This window comes from Asparagus officinalis, chromosome 7, assembly GCF_001876935.1.
Source record: "Asparagus officinalis chromosome 7, Aspof.V1, whole genome shotgun sequence".
Lineage (NCBI taxonomy): Eukaryota > Viridiplantae > Streptophyta > Magnoliopsida > Asparagales > Asparagaceae > Asparagus > Asparagus officinalis.
The window spans coordinates 47,833,146-47,856,702 of record NC_033800.1 but is presented as its reverse complement, the minus strand read 5'-3'; positions in this window follow the sequence as shown (position 1 = coordinate 47,856,702).

Genomic DNA, 23,557 nt, shown 5'->3' with positions numbered 1-23,557 from the left:
ATGGACCGCTCTATGGTATGCACAATACTTCGGATCCGTCACTTTGCCAGCCCCTTCTTGATCTACAATCGCTGGCAGCTGAATTTTGTTGTTCTCCAACAAATACTTAAAGATGCCGGGGACTTCGTCATCTTTGAAGGAGTACACTTTGGAAAATCTTGGCTCTGAAGACTTCTGTTTCTGAGGCTGTTGCTGCCATTGTGACTGCGATTGTTGTGGCGCTCGTTGCTGCTGCTGCTGTTGCTGAGGTTGCAATTGAAAGGTTTGATTAGCATCAACTGCATTAGCATGGGTTCCCGGCAATTCATCGCCTTGTTCCGGAACCTTTTGACGAAGGTGTCGACTAACTCCCCGTCCTTCTGCTTCTCATCGAGCAATGATCCGATAGATATCTCGGTGTCGTCGTCGAAGAAATTGGTGAGGAACATAGTCTCCATATCGTCCTAGCTGTTTACGCTACCTGGCTTGAGGTGGCGATACCAATCGAAGGCGGCTCCGCGAAGAGTACCGACGAATGACCGCACCATCAGAGGCTCATTGCCGGAGATAACACCCAGGTGCGATTTGAAATAAATCAAATGCTGAGTGGGGGAACCCTTCCCATCGAACGGCGTGAAGTTGATTAAACTGAACTTCGCCGGATAGGGGATCGATTCCCATTCTCGTGGGTATGGACAGGGAATGCCTGTTTTCTTCGTCTCTTGAGCGGAGATCAATGTGTTGATTTTGCTCTCGAGATCTTTGATCTTCAAGTCTTCACTTGTATCCTCGTTGGCATCCTCATTCCCACCCCCTGCATTGACGGGAGGGTGATGAACTTGGTTGCGACGACTTGGTTCGCCTTGCTGGTTCGTCAGTGCTTGAATTTGTTGCTCATGTATTTCTCTCATGTTCTGCATGGCCATCTACATTTCGAACCTGAAGGTATCCTGTTGTTTAGCCAAGGCGTCTTCCAGCATTTTGGCCACCTGCTCCGCACTTATCATAAGCGCCTCGCGGGGTTGTCCCTCGCTGGATACCGTATTATCTGACGCAACCACGGAGCCAGCATCAGATTCTTCATCTTCTGAAGGGAGTCTTGTCCGAACCCTACCATAGGTTGCTCGCTTGATGGTTCCAGACTGTAGACGGGTTCTAGGCCGGGATGCTTTCAGAATTGATTCGATATTGTCCTGCGCCGATGTCCCCCTACTGGTCATGTTGGTGGTGACCCTCGGAAATTCTCCATCTTCAACCACCGTTATTCTTCGTCGGAAACGTCTAGGCCTTGGTTTTGGCGTTTCGGTACTAAGTCTTTTGAAAATCGAAACTCTTTCGGGGACCGCCTTAATGCAGCTGCATTCAGACAATACTGCCCGAATGAGTTTAGGACAGGGGCACTGAGTTTCCTGCTCTCTGGGACTCCTTTTCCTGGTTTTATTCGTACCCCCAGCATGATAGTACAACTCGTCTGCTTGACGATCAGAGTAACCTATCGTGTGTGGGCACGACTTCTCAAGTATAACGCTATCGTCATCAGACAATAACGTTTCCTTCTGAGGGGGAATTGCTTTCTTAGGGTTTTCGAAGGTCACGTGCCTCGAAACATGCCTTTTTGGGCGTGAGTTCTCAGCGGGCTCTTGAACTTCAATGCGCAAATTGGTGCGCGTAGCTGCCCTGATTTCTTTGTTATCTTGGAGGTGACGACGACCCCCAGCATGTTGCGTCGTTTGGGGCTTCTTCATCGGGCCCAAACGATCTTGAACAGGAGCTTTGCCTCTCTCGTCGGGAATCGGACCGTGATTCTGCATGATCTCCCGGAGAAGCCATTGGGATTACCGGCGACTTTGGTTGATTCACCGAAAGTTGAATTTTGGTTGGAGGCTGCTTCGGCCTCCAAACTTGGCGGGTTGATGGCGGCTTCTTGGCCACTCCTTCTTTCTTCAACTCTTCGGCCTTCTGCACAAGGATTTTTGCTTGTGCAAGCAGTGCGCGGCGTTTGTAAATCCGCTCTTTGAGTGTCGAACGGTTCCGTTTGACCCGGATCCATTCATTCGTCGGCGGCTTGGAGGAACCGCCATCTTTCAGTTATTGAGGCTGTTTGCCTCTCCTATTCTTCAGATCCGCGTTGTAGCGGACTCCGTCTGTAGACTCCATCGCTTTGGCGAATTGCCGCGCAAGGTGTTGGCGTCGCCTCTGGCGGGCTCTCTTCGAGAGAGTCACAACGCCCTCAACAGTAGAAACGTTAACAAGAACAGGTTTGACCTTCGTCGTTGGCATTCTGGACTTCTTCGAACCAACGAGCTTTTCTCCTGGAGGAGAGCTTTTTGGACTTGAGGGGGGAGGTTGATCCGGACGAGGAAGAAAGGTACTCCTCGAACTTGGCTTGGTCGAATTCATACTCGACCTCCTCCACGACCGGGATTGAGATCCGCGGCTGCGATGTGACGATCTCGGCAGCGAGATCGGTGGCTCCCACTGTGGTTGCCAGATTGTTCGCGGTGAAAATTGCCTTCATTGAATTCATTGTTATCTCAAGTAATTGATCGGTGGCTCCCACTGTGGTTGCCAGATTGTTCGCGGTAAAAATTGCCTTCATTGAATTCATTGCTATCTTAAATAACAACTTTTTGAGTTACAAAAGATCCGGTCTTTTTTTAGATCCGGTTACAACGAAATCAAAGAAAATAAAAAGATTACAACTTTCTCCTTTAGAACAAATCGCGAGCTCCTGTTTTGCGGTCGCTCGCTTGTGTGGGTTCTTTGCCGGCGCCGGGGTTAATCCGTGGACCACCGCGCGATCTAGATCCGGTCGAATCTACATGATTCGACGGGTATTATTTCGCGAAAGAAATAATAGCCGAGGGGGATTAGTTCACCAAGGAAATAATCGCCCTTAATTCTCGGGATCAAAGGCCAAGCTTTGATCCGGAGTATGATCTCGTGTAGATCTCAGATCTGATCTTTACCTCTCTCGAACTCCTGCCTTTTTGTGACGTGGACGCTCGCCGAGAATCAGATCTGAATCTTCAAGTCCTCAAGTCTTGTAAAAACTCCAAACTCGAATTTTCAAATGCGGCAGAGTAACGGCTCTCAAAGTTCACAACCTCTGCAAATGAACAGAAGGGCGGGGGCTATTTATAAGGCTCTCTGAACTGTGCCCAGCGCAACAGGATACTGGGTCGGACCACTCTATGGGTGGCTGGCAACGTTGGGCGCAGCCACGCCATAGGTTGGCTGCGGCTTCTTGGCCGAGCCACCATGGTGGCTCGACTTTGGCCAGCAGCTCCCTTAGGCCGTTTCTATTTTTTGTTGTTTTTTCCCTTGTTTCCATTTTTCGCGTTGACTTTAGACTCTGATTTGTTGATCTGATTTGCGCAGTAGTATCCGATTCCTGATTGGCAGTAAATCCACATTCTGAGTTCGAGTCCGAACTGATCTGAATTCGATCCGTGATTCGTCTGAGCTTGCCTTTGGTTGGATGACTCGTTGACTTTTTTCAAACCCTTTGCGCTTGATTGCCACACGCGAATGGATGTATGTTCCGTTGCTTGTGTGCGATTTCGTCACGCTCTGGTCGCGCTCGTTGTTCGTCGCGTTTTGCCTCCGAGCTGTGCTAAGTGGCACCTATAAGCAATTTTATATGACTACACTCTCTGGTACGAAGACCCTCTGCGGAGCGGTCTTGGGGCAACTGCACGCTGATAATACTGCCCTGATTAGTTCGGCGCATGGGTAGTGAGATTTGGTTTCTCGGGCATATCTTTTCCGAGACTCGTTCATACCCCCAGCCCGATAGTACAACTCATCGATCAGATGACCGGAGCAACCTATCGTGTGTTGACATGAGTCCCCTGGTATAACGTTGTCATCGTCAGATGAATACGTTTCTTTCAGGGGATTTGCCGCTTTATTAGCATTCTTAAGAGTCACGTGTTTAGAACTACGCTTTTGGGAGCGCATGATCTCAACAGGCTCTTGGTTTTGGATACACACCCCCAGGCGGGCGGAAATTGGAGTTTTCCCTTTATGAGAAGGCTTGAAATTGTTACGAGGGCGTGTGCGACCCCCAGCTCGACGAATCGCTCGGGGTTCAGTCACCGGACCCAAGCATTCTTCGATCAGAACTTTGCCTCGATCCTCGTGCAAAGGACCCAGGCGATCAACTATCCTCACCTTGAATCGGGACAAATCCATGTTGTCGTGGGGCTCCACCAGAGGTGCGGAACTCACAGGGATCGACGAAACAGGTGCAGAACATCTTCTGCCTTGACTCTGGCGCGGGTCAGATTTAAGTGACCGACGGGTTGGAGGGTTGGATTCAAGTGACCCGCAAAGTGGAGGGTCGGATTTGGGTGACCCGCAAAGTGGAGGGTCGGACCCAAGTGACCCGCGATTTGGAGGGTCAGATTTGGGCGACCTGTAGATTGGCGGGTCGGATTTGGGTGACCTGCAGATTGGAGGGTCGGACCCAAGTGACCCGCGATTTGGAGGGTCGGATTTGGGCGACCTGCAGATTGGCGGGTCGGACTCGAGTGACCCGCGATTTGGCGGGTCGGATTTGGGCGACCTGCAGATTGGCGGGTCGGATTTGGGTGACCTGCAGATTGGCTGACCTGCAGATTGGCGGGTCGGATTTGAGTGACCCGCGATTTGGCGGGTCGGATTTGAGTGACCCGCAGACCGGCGGGTCGGATTTGAGTGACCCGCATTTTTCGATCTTTTCGGCCGCCGTCTTGGACTTTGGCCTCCAAACTTTATGCAGTTTTGGTGGCTTCTTTTCCACTTCTTCCCTCTGCAATCTTTTGACCTCTTGCGCAAGAATTCGCGCGCGTGCAAGCAGTACGCGACGCTTTTTGATCCGCTCTTCAAGAGTTGAAAGGGTCTTTTTGACTTGTACAAATTCACTTGTTGGTGATTTGGAGGAGAGGGCATTTGTCCGCTGTTGGGGCGTTTGACGTTGCCTAATTTTCAGATCCGTCTCGTAACGGATCCCGTCAATTGACTCCAAAGCCCTAGCGAGTTGGCGCGCAAGGCGTTGGCGCTGCCTTTGGCGAGCTCTCTTCGATAAAATGGACGCGCTTTCTGTACTCAACTCCTTGATTGAGGAGGAGTTCAGATCTGCAGATCCGGACTCGTTAGAGACCGGACAGGCATTACGAGGTTTAGCTATCGCAGCAACGGGGGTCTTGATCTTCCTACGCTTGCGAGAGGTGAAGGATCTGGAGGAGGAGGACGACAGATATTCCTTGAACTTCAGTTGGTCGAACACGTACTCGACCACTTCTTCAACCGGGATGCAGATCCGAGGTTGCGACACGACAGCTCCGGCAGTGAAGCTGTTGGCTCCCACTGTGGTCGCCAGTTTGTTTGCGTCGAAAATTAATGTATTCATTGCGGTATTCATTACAACTTCGGTCGTTACAATGAAAACAAAAAGATAATCTTTTTATAAGATCTTTACACAATGAAAACAAAAGTTACAACTCTCGTCAAAACAAACGCAGAGATCATTTATCGGTCTTCTGCTTGCGTGGGATCTTTTCCTGTGCCGGGGTTTATCCGTGGACCGCCTTTGATCTGGATCCGGTTGATGAAAAATTTGGCAGAACTTCATCTTCACCGATGAAGTATTTGATTTGAAGCGCTGAGATCGACCAAGCGAAATCAGGGCTCTTCTCGAGATTAAGACCAAGCCTAATCTCAAGGGACGGACGGACGGGGTTCAGATCCTTCGAATAACTCCTTCTTTATGCCGAAGTTCGTCGGGATCTGATTTGCCTTCGCTGAAATTCGTGCTCCTTGACTCCTCAATCCAACAGCACCTCCACGTTTTGATAATAATTCGTCCCCCGCTGAAAGGAGGCCCCAGGCTTGTATTTATAGGGCTTCGAAAGCGGTTATTTGGATGAGAACAAGTGATTTGGCCTTATCTTTAGTCAATAACAGCCTAACCACGTTTGTAGATGATATCAAGTCAATTGGGAACCTCTGGAACTGAAAAGATCTCGAGAAAATCGTCAAAAAACACGAAATACACATCAGGGGGTCAAAACAGCGCGGCAGACTGGGCCGACCCGCGCCTCCGCGGGTCGGTTTGGTCCGTACCGCGCGACGCGCTTTTGGGCTTCGCTGACTTTCGTGTTTTCCGGTTCTTCCGTGACTTGTATTTTTCCCCGTTTTACATATTTGATCGTCTTGTTGACTTGCACGCTTCGTTGCGGGATTAACTGTAGAACACGCGTCGGTTGATATACGCGCGTGTTTGATTGATGCATGTGTGTTGACCGACGCGCCCGAACTGATTGACGCGTGAACTGATTGACATGCACAAGCTGAATGATGCGTGCGTGTTAACTGACTGTTGGGCACGTTTGTACGCTTTGAGTTGTTTAACGCGTGCGGTCCACTTGGCGTTTGCCATTGTGGTGGTTCATTGTCGTATTATCAACAATTTGCCGATTCGCGTCATGCGCTTGTCGATGTCGGATAATCCTCTTTGCTTCGGATAATAATGTTCATCGCCTTCTCTTTGTCTTGAGCTATGTGCGGACACCCATAGGCATTTTTAGATGCCTACAGAGAACAAACACTTTGTATTGTGTTTATTGTGAGATTCACTTTGTAATACACTTGTACACTAAGCGAAGTGTGTGGCGAGAGTCGGGGATCGTCCCAAGAGGAGTGGCGTTGGTTGACGAACCTAGGGAGAGGTTGTATCCAAGCACTTGAGGGAGACATGTCTAGTTCAACACTTGAGAGGGTGTAGAGTGGGATTATAAGAGTGTGTTAGTTATAGAGTTTTTAGTAAACTAGAAAACCGTATTGTGTGGTGTAAACGTTATTCGGGTGAACGTAGAAAACCCGGGTGTGATAGTGGATTTCTCCCCGGGAGTGGGGAACGGAGACGTAGGACGGAAGGTCCGAACTCTGTGATCATATCATGTATTTGAGTTTTGCCTTGGCGTATTATTTGTGCTCATTGCTTATCTCATTCTATTCGTCATTGTCTATTACTCATTGCGTATTTTATCCACTATCTTGTTTATATTGATTTGTGTTTCTATTGCCCTTAGTTTGTTTACCCTTGTGTATATCACTTATCCTAGCTCACATATCTTGTTATATTTTATACTTGCTAGGATAACTTGTTAATTAGCATTTAAATCGGATTAGATTAGCATAAGACCCTAATCACCCCCCTCTAGGGTCTAACAAACATCCATGATGAAGGTCCTTTATGTTTTGCTCTAGTTCTCACTCCACTTTCTTTGCTAGACAGATTATGTCGGCTAAGGTAAAAGAATCGTTCAAAGATACCTGAAATTATTTGTAGTTAGAAGGTAAGAAACAATCACTCAATAATTTCTTCATATTTGCTTATGTTCGAACAAGATCCTTCCCTTGATGATATCGATTCATTAATACTTCATCCCACTATACTGATGCTTTTCCTTTAAGTCTGTAAACCATTAATTAAACTTTTTAATCTTCTAGGATTATCTCATACTCAAAATATTTATCCACTTCATCAATCCAATCAAGGATATCATCAGCATAAAGATTTCCATTGAAGGTTGATATCTTTAATCCTCTAGCATCATAGTTCTTCTTTCTTTTGTAATCTCTACGATCATCGCCGTAGGATTTGTCTTGCAGAATCAGATCTCATTTTTGTCAACCATCAACGTGATCTTGAACTCGTCCCAAATTTAGTCAGTCCATTGCCAACGCAAGTCGGCCTATGAAAGTCTTCATCTGAGTAACTTCCCTCTTTAACTCATCGAACTCAATTCGGGTAATATGAGCTTCATCACATGCCATCGATTTGGAGAAACAAGTCTCTGATACCAATTAACATAGTGCGAAAGTGATAAACCTCGAAATCCATCAAGGGATGCTCTCTGAATCCACAAAGAACAACCTTGAATCAACAAAGAGACAACTTCGAATCCACAAAATAATATAAAAGAGAATTTTATTGATAAAAGTGATCTGCTCATTCTAATGTTACATGACTCTTCTTAAATAGAAAAATAAAACAAACTCCTAATAAGACTAGAATTACAAAAAAAAAAGAAAGTATCAAATCATACCCTAAAAAGACTCCATATAATAGAGGAAACAAATCAGTCCAACATGAATCAAAATTAAATTTATTTCCTAGTCTAAATAGACTCAAACTTTATTACTAAAAATAAACTAAATATTAATTATTTTTGGATTTCTGCTAATAATTGGTGATACTGATGAGATTTTAGAAATATGACAACCCGGTTGGCTTCGTCTCGACGAGATAGACAATTTACATATACAATATGTCATAATCCACCTTGTGGATTGGGATATATGATCGTTTTTTTCAAAAATTAATAATATGTATGTATGCACATTTAGCTTGTGATTATCTCTATCCTCCGTAAAATTATCCGTCAAGTGTCCTACATCATAAAATAAAAACTGTGTTGAAAAATATATGTTACATATCTGTAATATGGAATGACAAGAAAAATAATTAAGGAAACATAAAACGTGTCCAACTTCAAAAAGTACACAAACATATAAAAAACAAGGGTTATTATGCCCCTCCATATTGTTGGCTAATGCATCATTTATGTGACACTATTCATGCCACTATAGGCTAGATCTAAGTATTTCCTTGCTAATGAAACATATATCCAAGTCTTCAATAATGTTAGTGATCTAGACTATAGTGGTCTGGATGTGTGTCATGTCAGCTACATACTAACCAACAATATGGAGTGATACCTATTTACTCAATGTTATACCACAGAAATGGCTAAGTGTTAATCCTCCCCAGGAGTTAATACTTATCCCATATTAACAAAACACTAGATGGACTTCGTCCTATGCGAGACTACTCGAGTAATGTCTACAATCGATCCTTCCCAAGAGTGGCCGAGTCGAAAGGTGTCTTTACTCGAATTCCGCTATTAGGATCGACACTGTGCCCCTTGATTCTTAGAGTCTGGGTCGAGAACTTTTGAGTCAGAGATGGCTAACTAAAAAGGAATCATTTATCTGCCCTCTCGCAACACCAAGATAAGAGGCGGTTTGTCCTCGAACCCCCCACCGATAATCAATCACCATCACATTAAATGCATGGTCCGAATCATTTTACTTCAGTCTCAAAAGTCTTTATGACTCATCAAACCCTGTCAGCACTATGCTTCCTTTGTCACCATCACATTAATCGCATGGGTGACTCATCCCATCTGTAGTCGACATCGGTAAAGTATTTGCTGACTAAGCCACCTACTTGGACCCAGTCAAAGTTATGCAATTGCCCCTTTGGACCTACTATAAATAGAGGCACCGTCTGCTACATAAAGATGAACAATCTCTTGCTAACTAACACATTGCATTCATACTTTTTCTCCACTCATGCTCACTATTGACTTAATCGTCGGAGGAACTATCGGAGATCCTAACTCCAATCCTCTCACTTATTATTTGTGTGCATGACTGAATCCTTTGTTCCATAACCAGCCATCAAAGAAGATGGAGGAACCCTAACACACTAAAAAATCCATACCTATTCCCCTATTTAATATCTAGCATCAACAATTTGACGCCCACCGTGGGGCCTCTTTTTCTTCTTTATGCAAGATAGCTAGTTCTAATTGTCAAACCAATCCTCCATTCCATTCATTGAAGAAACACGTACGGGCTATATCACTCAAGCCCAGCTAGAGGAATCCACCCAAAGAATTTTCCAATCCCTTCAGTAATAATTTGCTTCCTTCACAAATAAAATTCTCGGTAGGATTCTTCCCTAGCAACCATCTCCATCGTTCACTCCTCCTCCTCCTCCTCTTGTGTGTCAAGCTGAGCAACAAGTGTTGAAGGATTATCCCGAACACACTTCTCCTCTGCCTCACCAACATCTTGCATCGCCGCTTTTCCTCGACAGCTCTAGCAATACATAGAGGTGAAGGGGAAAAGCCTCAGCTTCGACCATGTCAACCATGAGCGCATTGCATGGACAGCTTTGCGTGGCCCCAGATATCCTTATGCTGTTATGAATTCCGCCACCACTAATTTCGCGTTTGATTATGACCAGATGTTTAACACCATTGAAGACACCATCGGAGGGAACACTCCGCTCACCAATTGGATCATGAATGCTCCGTGTGCCAAGTTCAAGATGTCGTATATTAAGAAGAATAAAGGCGAGTGAGATTCGGCAGAGCATACACAAAATTTTTATGGTCTGATGAACATGCGGCAGGTGATCGAGCCGATCATCTGTAGAGCCTCCCCTATCACCTTGACGGAAAATGCTAAAATGTGGTAGAACTCATTAGATAAAAAGTTCATCCACAGCTTTGAACAACCCAACTAAAAATTTGTACATTATTTTTTGGCCGACTTCAAGCAAAAGAAGCTCCACATCTTACTGCGAATGAGACAGAACCCTGGGGAAAGGGAAAGTCTCAGGCAAGCAAAAGAAGCCCTCAACGATTCCTCTCATGTAAGCAAGTTCTCTAAAGATCCCTACAATCGACAATAACCCCTTCACAAGTGCGTTAAGACTTATTAAGAGAATAATTCATTCTAGCTGATCACATAAGAACACTGACAACATAGGGATGTGGTAGTAGTAACTCATAGTGCAAGATATAAATGCATAAAGTGCTGCAAATAGGAGTACAACTCTAGGATTCAGCTCCGCACAAGCATCACAAGGCAATATGTTTCAACCACATTGAACCTTCTTCAAGCAAACAACTTAGCTCTCTGAAGGTTGGTTTTCACTGCCAGGGATTTTCTTTATAGGCTTAACCCCATATCCTCAATGATACTAAGACTGCATTTCTAGAAAGACCCTTTGCCAAGTGGTCTGTGAGATTTTCTCTAACTTTACAAAATCTAGAGTTACACATTTGCCCAATAGGCTTTAAAAAAATGTTAAGTGTGACGTGCAAATGTCTGTATAACTTCTTGCTCATAGTCACTAGTTTTAACAATTCGTTAACAAGTTAGAAATTTGTATTTATTGATATAGCAATAACTGATCCACACATAGAAGATAGCTCTGAAGTAAGATTTTTCAACCTTTCAGCTACAAGTGTTGTCTAAAGTTATAAGCCTAACCTCTATAGTATTCTAGCAATAACTTTTCTTGCATGATCTCCACGACACAACCCCACCACCACTAAGAATAAATGCAAATCTCGTAGTGAATTTAACACAATGAGAATCTGTAATCCGGTTTGCATCGCTAAATCCCTCAATCACATCTGGATATTCAGTGTAAGTTAACTTATACTCCTAAGTACCTTTGAGGTGTCTGGATATCCTCCATAGGCTATCTAATGCTCTTCACTATGTTGCGAGTAAATCAACTTAGTCTACCTACAACTAGTGGTGGATCCAAGAATATTTTCATTTTTTTGGGGGTGGGGTGACAAGTATCTATTCATCTAATAAAAAATTAAAAAATTAAAAAAATTATAGTACCTCATGTGAATGCATTCAATATACACTATGAGTTACATTGCATCATATTTTGCTTGCAATGCATTTCAGTTGGAGGGATTGTGCCACTGAGTGTCAGGAGCTGATGGGAACCAGTTGAGTGAGTCAAGAGCCTTGGAAGATGAGAACTTGGAATCTGAAGATGAGAACCTAGAAGCTGAAGCTGAAGACTTGGAAGCTATTGGACTGATACGCAAAGTTCTGGACTGATACGCAAAAGATAAGGGCTATCGTGCATGACTTTCAAAGTTCAAGGGCTTGTAATAAATGCTTAGATATTTTAGTTAACAAATAGGGGCTGTTGCTATTTTTTTGTTAATTCTGTTTGTACACATGATTGAATTCTTGAGCAGAGATTGTATAAATAGGAAGATGTAAAGATTAGAATACAAGTTGAATACTAGAAATCTTCTTCCTTTTAGTTTACAAATCTTCTCAATTCTCTCTCAATTCTCTATCTATTTTCTCTTAAGCTTCATCAAAGTCATAGCCATGGTCAGGGATGGGCTCAGGAAGATGAACAGAGGCTCGCGAGCCTCACAATTGGTATCAGAGCAACAAGAATATGAACCTGAACCTAGAGATTTCATGGCCGATCAAGAAGAAGCTTCTGCTGACGAGACGATTCCAGATGAGAGGTTTGCTCGAGTAGAGGATGCGGTTTCTCAAAATAGTTCATACAATCAGCAAATTTTGGCACAAATGGGTGGGCTCTCCTCTAAATTGGAGTTTCTGATTCAGGAGTTCAAGAACTTCAGGAATCCTGACCAAGGAATCTCGGGTTCTGGACCAAGGAAAGATCATCAAATCTTGAGTTCAGGATCAAGAGGGAACATGGAAATATCAAGATCAGGAGCTAAAGAATCAAGTAAGAATGATTGCAATAATGATTACCTCACTCAAAATCAAAGGAATGCTGACTTCAATGGAGAATCTTAACCTGTTCACAGTTTTGATAACCTCTCAACTCAAAGGAATTCTTTCTTTAGCAATCAAAAACTTGTTCAACCAAAGTCTCTGCATTTAGATTTTCCCTCTTTCTTTGGTGTTGAGAATGTAATAGCTTGGTTAGAACAAACTGAACAAATCTTTGATTATTATGATATCAAAGATGATGAATGGGTCAAAGTTTGTTCATACTATTTGAGGGACGAAGCTTTACAATGGTATAGATGGCTTACTAGAAATATTGAAAATTACAACCATTGAACTTTTTTGGAGAGGAATTAATTACCAGATTTGGTCCTAGTGAGCTCTCAAGGCCTTATGATGCTTTCTCCACCATGAAACAACCTTCTTCAATTAGGGAGTATTTGAGAAGATTTGAACAAGCATTAGGCCTGTTAGATGACCAACCCTCTAGAAGACACATTCTTGAGAGATTCATAGGGGGACTTAAAGATGAACTGAAGTATGAAGTTGCAGCTGCTATACCAACTTCATTGAGGGGAGCTATATCTTTAGCAAAATTGTTTGAAGATAAGCAGAAAAATAAAAAGAAATCCAAGGGGAACTAGATTTTTTTCAACCCAGGAGGTCCTTCAATGAACCAATCTCACAATCCTCCTATAAGAGAGCACCCCCATCCTTCTCCTTAATTCAAAAAACTTACCCCTGATGATATACAAAGAAGAAGGAGTCAAAACTTATGTTTTACTTATGATGAGAAATGACACAAGGGACATCAATGCAAGGGGAAACAATTGTTTGTGTTGGAGGGAGTCCTAGAAAGTGATATGGAAAGGAGTGAGGTTGGCTCTAGTCTAGAGAGGGAGGAGAAGATCATAAGGAAATTGAGTTAGCTGAGAGCTTGGTGAAAGGAGCTCCATCTATCTCAGTACAAGCCCTCAGTGGAATCACTACTTCCCACACAATTAGGGTGGTAGGCTATTACAAAAGTCAAGCTGTTAGCATCCTAATAGACTTTGGATCAATACATAATTTCATTAATGCAAATCTGGTTAAGAATCTGGGGATAACAGTGACAGAATCCAATAGTTTTGATGTCTTAGTGGCCAGTGGGGAGTTAACTAAAGGGGGTGGAGTATGCCAAGAAGTGCCCTTAGATTGCCAAGGCGTGAACATTCAAATCAATTTGTTGGTCATGCCCATGGGGGTAGTAAGGTTGTATTAGAAGCTGACTGGATGAGAACCTTGGAGGATATTACTCTGAACTTCAAAAAATTACATGTGACATTCATGAATGATGGATTAAAAAAAACATTGCAGGGAGTGCTTCCAAATGAATTACAGTTGGTTGACAGTAGAATAATTACCAAAACACTCAGAGAACGGGAACAAGGATTCCTAATTCAGCTGTACAGTGTAGGCTTACAAGCATGCACAATAGAGTGTACACCTGAGGAACTACCTACATACATGCAAGAGTTGTTACAAGCTATGAAGCATGGATTCCCCCCGGAGGCCACGAATCCGTGTCCGACTCGAATCGGACATGGATTCGCCCCGACACATGCACGACACATGTCGAACATGGTCAAAACCATGTCCGACACGGGTCAATGGTCAAACAGGACGGACATGGTCAAAAGTAGGGAGGATACGGGTGGGATTCGCCAAATCCAAAAAATCGCCAAACAAAATGAGAACAAAACCCGTAGCCAAAACCCAAAAAACCAAAATGAAACCATAAAATCACTTACCGCCGCTCATCCTCATCTTCTCTCAGTGCGTCCTCACTCCTCAGATCTCGTCTTCAATCGGAGGCCACGAATCCGTGTCCGACTCGAATCGGACATGGATTCGCCCCGACACATGCACGACACATGTCGAACATGGTCAAAACCATGTCCGACACGGGTCAATGGTCAAACAGGACGGACATGGTCAAAAGTAGGGAGGATACGGGTGGGATTCGCCAAATCCAAAAAATCGCCAAACAAAATGAGAACAAAACCCGTAGCCAAAACCCAAAAAACCAAAATGAAACCATAAAATCACTTACCGCCGCTCATCCTCATCTTCTCTCAGTGCGTCCTCACTCCTCAGATCTCGTCTTCAATCTCTGATGTCGACGCCGCTCGTCCTTGATCTTCGACGCCGCTCGTCCTCGATCTCCAACGCCGATGCCGTTCGATCTCATCCTCAGATCTCCGACGTCGACGCCGCTCGATCTCGTCCTCAGATCTTGTCTTCTCCGACGCTACTCGTTCTCTGGTCTCTCTCGTGCTAGGTAATATCTCTATCTTGATCTTGTCTTCTCTCTCTCTCTCTCTCTCTCTCTCTCTCTCTCTCTTCTCTCTCTCTCTCTCTCTCTCTCTCTCTCTCTCTCTCTCTCTCTCTCTCTCTCTCTCTCTCTCGATCTGGTCGATTCGGAAGCTCCACCGTCGCCGCTCGTTATCTTCTCTCTCTCTCTTCATCTCTCTGGTTCTCTCTCTCTCTCTCTCAATATCTCTGTCTCTCTCTCTTTCTCTCTCTCAATATCTCTGGTTCTCTTCTCTCTCTCTTCGTCTCTCTGGTTCTCTCTCAATATATCCGTTTGAGAATTTCTTATCCATTGAGGAAGACTTAATGTGTTGGGTAATGTTGTTAGGAAGCCATTGAGGCAGATATTTAGTGAATTTAGTGGCATGATGAAGCCTATTGATGAGGTTGGGCTATATACAGGGACTGTTGATGTAAAATACCATCTGGATACTTCTCAATATCCCAGTCTCTCTCTTAATATCTTTGTCTCTCTGAGTCTATCTATCTTTTCACTTTATTTTGTTTATACATGGACTAAGTTTGATTGACTGAATTATGAGGTTTATACCTAGGTCTATGACTTAACTAGTGACTGGGAATGCTTAAATTATGGATTAATCTAGATATGCATGGTTAGAAATTTAAATTTAATCTTTACACTAGTGAGTGTTTGCGTCGAAAGTTGTTGTATTCATTGAGGTATTCATTACAACTTTAGTCGTTATAATGAAAACAAAAAGATTGTCTTTTTATAAGACTTTTACACAATGAAAACAAAAAGTTACAACTCTCGTCAAAACAAACGCAAAGATCGTTTATCGGTCTTCTGCTTGCGTGGGATCTTTGTCTGTGCCGGGGTTTATCCGTGGACCGCCTTTGATCTGGACCCGGTTGATGAAAAATTCGGCAGAGCTTTATCTTCACCGAGGAAGTATTTGATTTGAAGCGCTGAGATCGACCAAGCGAAATCAGGGCTCTTCTCGAGATTAAGACCAAGCCTAATCTCAAGGGACGGATGGACGGACGGGGTTCAGATCCTTCGAATAGCTCCTTCTTTATGCTGAAGTTCGCCAGGATCTGATTTGCTCAGATCCTTCGAATAGCTCCTTCTTTATGCTGAAGTTCGCCAGGATCTGATTTGCCTTCGCTGAAATTTGTGCTCCTTGACTCTTCAATCTAGCAGCACCTCCACGTCTTGATAATAATTCGTCCCCCACTGAAAGGAGGCCCTAAGCTTATATTTATAGGGCTCCGGATGCGGGTTTGTGGATGAGAATGAGTGATTTGGCTTTATCTTTAGTCAATAACCGCCTAACCACGTTTGGGGATGATATCAAGTCAGTTAGGACCCCTTGGAACAGATAAATCCTGAGAAAACCGTAAAAAAAACCAAACAGGGGACGAAACAGCGCGTCGGGTCGTGGCCTTGGCCGACCCGCTGACCCGCGGGTCGGCCTTGGCCGACCCGCCCAACCGCGGGTCGGCCAAAGCCAACCCGCGCTGGTGCGGGTCGGTTTCGGTCGACCCGCGCTGGTGCGGGTCAGTTTTGGCCGTCTCGCATCGGCGCGGGTTCCGAAGTCTGACACTTTTTTGGTTTTCCGACTCTTCCGAGATTTGTAGTTTCTCCTGTTTCGTGTATTTGGTTGTCTTGTTGACTTGTACGCTTCGTTGCGGAACCGACCGTCGAACGCGTGTTGATTGACGCACGCGTCTTGACGCATGCGCACGAATTGGTTGAAGCGCGCGTGTTGACCGATGCGTGCAAGCTGATTAACGTGCGTGTGTTGACCGACGTGCACGTACTGACTGTCACGCGTGTGTTGATCGACGCGCATGAACTGATTGATGCGCGCGTGTTGATTGACACACGCGAGCTGATTGGTGGGTGCGAGCTGACTGTCGAGCGCGTAGGTCACTTGATTCGCCGTTTCGCTTTAGGTGCTTGTCGGCGTCAGATAATCCTCTTAGACTCAGATAACGACGTTCGTCGTCTTCTCTCCGTCTCGAGCTGTGTTCGGGGACCTATAGACAATTTTTGACGCCTACAGATACCCCCTCCGAAGAATTTTAGACTCGTTCTTTTATAGGAGAGTCTGGAATGCTTTGGATAGGATAGACCTTTTCCTCGATCTCGTAGAGGGTCCTGTGAACTGCTTCAATTGTTGACTCCTTCAGCCTTTAGTCTATTCAGTGTTTTGTCGAATAGATGAAGTTCTTCCGGTGCTGCGTTTATCGTCTGACCGTTGTCGAAATCTTGAATTAAAGTTGATGTGTAAGTTTCTGAACTTAGCTCGTGCCGTTGAGTTGACTTTGAACTGATCATCTTCGTCAGAAATTCATATCTGAATGCGATTGAACTCTCTGAAGTCATCGTTCGCCTTATTTTGGTGAGATTGCTGATACGTTGACCGGCATCGATCTTTGCTGTAACGCGTTGACCGGTGTTAACATAGTTTATACTCATACGTTTGCTGGAGTCTACACAGTTTAAGCTCTTAAGACGTTGGAGCGTGGCGGTCCTAAATATTAGGCTGCAGGACCAACTATTAAAGCTGATTCATCTGCACGTGTGGATCTTATCCCAAATTTGTTAGATGTCCAAGTCACGAGACCAACTAATGGGGCTGGTGCGTCAGTGACTTTCGCATATGTAGGATTTTTGGCAAATCCTCAGCCATCAACAGGTTTGATAAGCCTTTACCGACTACCGTTTGAGTCGGGCTAGCATGCAAATTGTTTAAGTCCGTTTCGCATGTAACGTTATGCTAAAAGAGTTAACTCTTTTAGTGCTACAATATTGAATACGTAGACTTCGTCTTTCTCCCGTGAAAAGACTAAACAGCAACGTGTATCAGACGTAGACTTAGGATTTTTGGCAAATCCTCAGCCTTCAACGGATTTGACGTGCCTTTACCGATTACTGTTTGAATTGGGCTTGCATGCGGATTGTTTAAGTCCGTTCCTCATGTGACGTTGTGCTAAGAGAGTTAACTCTCTTAGTGCTACGATATTGAATACGTAGACTTCGTCTTTCTTACGGGAATAGACTACCCGACAATGCGTGTTAGGCGCTGACTTATCCCTACTTAGGCTTCGGGATAAAATTCCCCGTACATGTGAAGCACGGATTTTGGCGTTATGAATAACAACCTGCCACAATGTCGAATATGTGGGCTTTTGCTCTTTTTACGGTTAAGAACTAACCGACAACCCGTGTTAGGCATTGACTTATCCCTGCTCAAGATTCGGGATAAAATTCCCCATGCATAAAAGGCGTGGATTTTGTTGATACGATGCTGAATACGTAGACTCGGTCATTTTTACGGGAACAAACCACCCAGCAACGCGGGTTAAGCGCTGACTTATCCCTACTTAGGCTTCGGGATAAAATGCCCCCGACTGGATTCTGATGTCTTTTTCAATCGGTGAAAGACTAAACCGGCAACGCGTGTTAGGCGTTGACTTATCCCTACTCAGGATTCGGGATAGAATTCTCCATGCATAAAAGGCATGGATTTTTGTTGCTACGATGCTGAATACATAGACTCGGTCGTTTTTTACAGGAACGAACCACCCAGCAACGCGGGTTAAGCGCTGACTTATCCCTACTTAGGCTTCGGGATAAAATGCCCTAGACTGGATTCTGGTGTCTTTTTTAATCGGTGAAAGACTAAACCGACAATGCGTGTTAGGCGTTGACTTATCCCTACTCAGGATTCGGGATAAAATTTTCCAGGCATGTGAGGCCCGGAAAGTGGTATCTTCTCCTGGGGCAAAGATAAACCTGATGCGGGAGAGGAAGAATTTTATATTCTATCTCCCAAAGCTGAAGAAGAAGAATTTTATATTCTATCTCCAGTCATAAAAGGAAACTCAAAGTGGGATCTCCACTTCAAAAGTCTGAAAAGATGAAACTAAGAGTGAGATCTCCACTCCGAGAATCAAAAAAGATTCGGATAATCCTAACTGTCGGAAGGTTTGATTATCGAACTAAAGATGAATTTCTCGTTTATCAAGAGTGAATTGTGGTTTTGGTCCTTACTGTAGGAGGGTTTGACAAAACGAGAGTTTGAGGTGATCCTAACTGTAGGAAGGTTTGGTCACTCGATTTGAAAGTGGACCTCTCGTTCATGGAAGGAATCGAGAGGAGATTTTGGCTGTGGTCCTAACTGTAGGAAGGTTCGACCAGGTGGGAGGTTTGAGGCAACCCTAACTGTTGGAAGGTTTGATCACTCGATCTGAAAACATACCTCTCATTCATTGAAGGGATCGAGAGGGGATTTTGGTTGTGGTCCTAATTGTAGAAAGGTTTGACCAGGTGGGAGGTTTGAGACAACCCTAACTGTAGGAAGGTTTGATCGCTTGATCTAAAAACGGACCTCTCGTTCATTGAAGGAATCAAGAGGGATTTTGGTTATGATCCTAACTGTAGGAAGGTTTGACCAAATGAGAGTGGGAGTGCGATATGACCCTAACTTTTATAGGTTTGATCACTCGATTAGTAGACCTCTCGTTCATTGAATGAATCGAGAGGGGATTTTGACTGTGGTCCTAACTATAGGAAGGTTTGACCAAGTGGACAGTGGGAGTGGGAGTACAAATCACAGTGGGAGTGTTGACCTGTACAAATCACTCAGTAGGGGTTCTCGGTGTTAAGTGATAAGGATTTAACACGAAGGGGTTTGACGATTCGTCAAGGACTGATAGATTAAAATTCCAAGCATTATATCCAGACTCTAACCATGAAAGTGTTGAGTGCACGAACATAGCAGAAGTTTGAATGGATTAAACAGGACATCATTTTGATGGTCCCACCATCAATTAGTCTGATCGGTGGGGGATTCTGTGGTGGGAAACTATGAGTCATCAAACACCAATGAGAGTTTTGTGAGGGAAAATTAATCCAATGAAGTGATCGAATCTCATCTCAGCAAAAAAGTGTTCGAAAATCATAATAGGAGTTTAGTGTTTATCACTTTGTTCATAATGATCGGGTTATCCCTAAGAATATTACATTTAACATTCTTCCGGGAACTTCCCGTTACACAAATTATCCACCCCTAGCTTCCTTTGCAACACTGGGTGTAACGAGGAGTATGTTATCCTCAGTCGCATGTTCGGGTTATCCTTAAGAATATAAGATTCTCTAGGAACTTCCCGTTACATAAATCATCCACCCCCAGCTTCCTTTACGAAACCGGGTTTAACACTGTGCTTAGTTGGATGACCGAGAAACAGTTTATACTCGTATACTCTTTAGAGTGTAGGAAGGAGCAGTTTATATTCTTATACTTATCGGAGTCTTCATTCGACTTAATTGAGTGATATAACGCCGGCTTCAACCAAGGTTTGGATGCTATTCTTGAGAGCAAAGCAATCCTTGGTGGGATGAAGGACCTTCCTGTGGTATGCACAGTACTCCGGATCCGCAGTATTGTCGGCTTCCTCCTGGTTTGCGATAGGTGGTAGCTTGATCTTGCTGTTTTCAAGGAGGGATTCAAAGATGGCTGGAACGTCTTCGTCCTTGAAGGAATACTCTTTTTGGAGTTTCGGGTCCGAAGTCTTTTGCTGCCTTCGGGATTACTGTTGTGACATTTGATTAGCACCAACAGCAGCTGCATATGCCTTGCCCTTACCACGGGAGGCGAAGTTCGAGTTCGGAGGATTAGCCGTCGGTTGGCTCCTCTCGGCCTTCTTCCTTCGGAGGAAGCGTTCAGCTTGTTCACCGCGCACCTTCAAGTCTTTCCAAGTGTTGGACGGCGTGACTCCCATAACTCCTAATATCTCAATAGATAGGTTGTTGTGACATGTCTGGAGGATGAAGTCCTCCGTGATTGGATCTCGACAGTTCATTGCCTTATTCCTGAAGCGTTTGACAAAGTCGTCGACTGTCTCGTCATCTTCTTGTTTCTCATCGAAAAGTGTCCTGATGGATACCTCGTCATCGTCATCAAAGAAACTGCCGAGGAATTAGCTCTCCATATCGTCCCAGTTGTTAATACTTCCAGGCTTGAGACGGAGGTACCAATCAAAGGCGGGCCCGCGAAGGATGCCAACGAATGACCGAACCATCAAGGATTTATTACCGGAGATCATGCCCAAGTGGGACTTGAAGTAGATCAGATGCTGTGTGGGCGAACCATTCCCGTCAAACGGCGTGAAGTTAATCAGGTTGAACTTCGCCGGGTATGCTATTGAATCCTACTCTCTTGGATAAGGACATGGAATGTCAGTCCTCTTTACCTCTCGATCAGACATTAGAGCGTTGATTTTGCTCTCTAGATCTTTCATTTTCTCATCCTCGCTCGTATTGAGGTTTGGACGATTCCTAAGAGGAATAATGTGGCCACCCCCGACATTGTCATCTTCGGTGGAACCACCCCCAGCGTTGTTATCTTTAGTGGGTCTACCCCTGGTGTTATTATTTTCAGTGGGGCCACACCCAGTGTTCTGTTCAATGGGAGGATTCTCAGCATTAAGACGTTCATCCACATCTGAATCGCTACCTGCTTGGTCAGCACAGTTGCGACGGCTGGATTCACCAAACTGATTGGACAGAGCCCGAATTTGTTGGTCATGCTCTTCCCTCATTCGTAGCATAGCCATTTCCATTTCGATCTTGAATGCCTCTTTTTGCTTGGTTAGGGCATCCTCAAGAATTTTGGCAATTTGCTCGGTGTTTATCATGAACACTTCGCGAGATTGTCCCTTACTGGATACCGTATTATCCGAAGCGATTGCCGAGTTAGCATCTGATGCTTTAGTCCCTACGTCTAGTGGTCCCTGATCGCAACCGGGTTAGACGATGAGATATAAGCGGGTCAGAGCTACAAGGTCGAATCGACTTTCCCTTATCAGCCATATTTATTGTGACTTCCGGGAGTTCGTCACCTTGAATAACCGATCACTTTTTACGAAGACGCTTTGGTTTAGACTTAGTCATTCCGTTGGAGATCCTCTCGGATACCGAGACCCTCTGCGGAGCGGTCTTGGGGCAACTACACGCTGATAATACTGCCCTGATTAGTTCAGCGCACGGGCAGTGAGATTTGGTTTCTCGGGCATATCTCTTCCAAGACTCGTTCATACCCCCAGCCCAATAGTACAACTCATCGGTCAGATGACCGGAGCAACCTATCGTGTGTTGACATCACTCCCATGGTATAACGTTGTTATCATCAGATGAATACGTTTCTTTCAGGGGATTTTCCGCTTTATTAGCATTCTTAAGAGTCACGTGTTTAGAACTACACTTTTGGGAGCGCAGGATCTCAACAGGCTCTTGGTTTTGGATACACACCCCCAGGCGGGTGGAAATTGGAGTTTTCCCTTTATGAGAAGGCTTGAAATTGTTGCGAGGGCATGTCCGACCCCCAGCTCGACGAGCCGCTCGGGGTTCAGTCACCGGACCCAAGCGTTCTTCGATCAGAACTTTGCCTCGATCCTCGTGCAAAGGACCCAGATGATCGACTATTCTCACCTTGAATCGAGACAAATCCACGCTATCACGGTGCCCCGCCGGAGGTACGAAACTCGAAGGGATCGACGAAACATGTGCATAACGTCTTCTGTCTTTACCCTGGCACAGGTCAGACTTGAGTGACTCGCGAGTTGGAGGGTCGGATCCAGGTGACCCACAAAATGGAGGGTCGGATTTGGGTGACCCGCAAAGTGGAGGGTTGGACCCAAGTGACTCGTGATTTGGAGGGTTGGATTTGGGCGACTTGCAGATTGGCGGGTCGGATTTGAGTGACCTGCAGATTGGCGGGTCGGATTTGAGTGACCTACAGATTGGCAGGTCGGATTTGAGTGACCCGTGATTCGGCGGGTCGGATTTGAGTGACCCGCGATTCGGCGGGTCAGATTTGAGTGACCCGCGGACCGACGGGTCGGATTTGAGTGACTCGTATTTTTTGATCTTTTCGGCCGCCGTCTTGGACTTTGGCCTCCAAACTTTGTATAGTTTTGGTGGCTTCTTTTCCACTTCTTCCCTCTGTAATCTTTTGACCTCTTGCGCAAGAATTCACGCGCGCGCAAGCAGTGCGTGGTGCTTTTTGATCCGCTCTTCAAGAGTTGAACGGGTCCTTTTGACTTGTACCCATTCACTTGTTAGTGATTTTGAGGAGAGGGCATTTGTCTACTGTTGGGGTGCTTGACGTTGCCTAATTTTCAGATCCGCCTCGTAACGGATCCCGTCAATTGACTCCAAAGCCCTAGCGAGTTGGCGCGTAAGGCGTTGGCGCTGCCTTTGGCGAGCTCTCTTTGATAAAATGGACGCGCTTTCTGTACTCAACTCCTTGATTGAGGAGAAGTTCATATCTGCAGATCCGGACTCGTTGGAGACCGGAAAGGCGTTACGAGGTTCAGTTACCGCAGCAACGGGGGTCTTGATCTTCCTGCGCTTGCGAGAGGCGAAGGATCTAGAGGAGGAGGACGACAGATATTCCTCGAACTTCAATTGGTCGAACTCGTATTCGACCACTTCTTCAACCGGGATGAAGATCCGAGGTTGCAATACGACGGCCTCAGCAGCGAGACCGTTGGCTCCCACTGTGGTCGCCAGTTTGTTTGCGTCGAAAGTTGTTGTATTCATTACGGTATTTATTACAACTTTAGTCGTTACAATGAAAACAAAAAGATTGTCTTTTTTAAGACTTTTACACAATGAAAACAAAAAGTTACAACTCTCGTCAAAACAAACGCAGAGATCATTTATCGGCCTTCTGTTTGCGTGAGATCTTTACCTGTGCCGGGGTTTATCCATAGACCGCCTTTGATCTGGATCCGGTTGATGAAAAATTCGGCAGAGCTTCGTCTTCACCGAGGAAGTATTTGATTTAAAGCATTGAGATTGACCAAGCGAAATCAG